Genomic DNA, 1,825 nt, shown 5'->3' on the forward strand with positions numbered 1-1,825 from the left:
TGATGGTGTGGAGATTAAGATTTATAAAGATATACCAGGCGAAATTCTACGTCGGAGAAGAGAATACGCAAATCTAACAAAGGCATTACAGACTTTATCTGGAAATGTAGGGACTGGACTGATATTCTCTGACCTGAGACCTTGCAAGAATTTCCCACCCACCCTGATACCACTCATTGCCATGCTAGGAGGACAGGACGGCTGAGGATCATATTAGGTATCTGGATAGATGATAATGGCATCCTCCCGGGATGTTTTGCTTCATCTCCCTCCCCTCCTTCCCGCCCTTCTCCTCCTCCCCTCTGAACAAGCTTGAAAATAACATGCATATATGAAAAATAAACATAAACATGCCTCAGAAATCCATACATTAGCAAAACTATCGCAAAATATCAAAATTCTGGGAGGAAAAAAACAATTCAAAGTCCCAAATCTAACTTGAACAAGATAAGAATATTTTGGGGATTCTGGAAAATACTACACATCAAACTCACATGGTTAAAGCACACCTACCTTAAGACCTATGTGTTATTTGGGGAATTCTGGGAAATTATTGTGTAGTCGAACACGGAGATCAGTGAACATCCCCACTTCAGGAAGGGGGGGGGGATGTAGTTCTAAGAAACCACATTCAATCTGCAATTAGTGCTAGAAAAAATTGGAGAATGATGGTGGACAGCTAGAAAATAATGCAAGATTCATGGGAGTAAACAAGAATTTGTCAAGAATTATCATTTAAAAGATAGAGATATTACTTCAGTAGATCATGGGATTTGTAGGATAATTATCATAGAATTTTAGAGGAAACTTTAGTAAAAAATATCTGAAAAATGTTTTAGCTGTGAAGATAGTAGCTGTGAGCATAGTAATGTTGATGGTTTTGGAAGCATTAACAAGGTTAAATTGAGAAAGATAACACTACAATTAAGTGAACTTAGGTCGGAGCAGCACAGGAAAGTGCAACTGGATCCTGTTTTTTTCCCCAAAACAGTTAAGGTCACTGTCCTCATGGCCCACTCCCAAGGTGGCCAAATATCCGGGCAGACCTTAAATGCAACATCAATCCATGCTGCGGGGTAATTTTTGTCACCTCTCCACCACACAATATGCATTATTATTATTATTATTATTATTATTATTTATTATTATATTATATTATTATTAACTTATTTAATATTTATTATCTCACAACACACACCGTGACTTAAGTAGGGTTTATGCTCAGGCCAGCTCTAAGAAAAAGGGTCTTTCTCAACCCCCATCATGAGAGAGGCCTTTCTTCACCCAAAACAGATGCTATAGGATCCACCAAATTCCAATTCCCCCAATACCTATCAATGGCCATTTATTTAGGACACTACTCTGCAATTGTCAAGGCCAACAGTGTAAGGGGGGGGGGGGCATGGAAATGGAGAAACATTCCAGTCCCATTGCAGCTGGAAACGCACGGTTGCAGGTGCAAGAGGATGGGTCAACTCACAAAGGCAAGAGGAAGAGAGGGAGTCAGGCCTAAATCACTTGGCCCGCCACCAACCCACCTCTATCATGGTGCGCCTGCCATGACATATATTGTCCTCATGTCTAAGAGAGAATGTGATTCCCCCTACTGCAGGCTACACTAGGGGAGGAATGACTTGAATTTTCTTAGTTTCCCCAACTTCTGGCAGGGAGAGCGGGGGTAGGTACAACCTGAGGGGTGCTCCTTCTGAGTGGGTGGGTGGGATGACATTAGGTCCAGGAAGCAATGTTTCTACTCTGTTCTGTATATTAAAACTCCACTGGGTAATGTGTCATATCTGAGTAATCATTTTAAGAAGATATTGCT

This window comes from Sceloporus undulatus, unplaced genomic scaffold, assembly GCF_019175285.1.
Source record: "Sceloporus undulatus isolate JIND9_A2432 ecotype Alabama unplaced genomic scaffold, SceUnd_v1.1 scaffold_12, whole genome shotgun sequence".
Taxonomy (NCBI): domain Eukaryota; kingdom Metazoa; phylum Chordata; class Lepidosauria; order Squamata; family Phrynosomatidae; genus Sceloporus; species Sceloporus undulatus.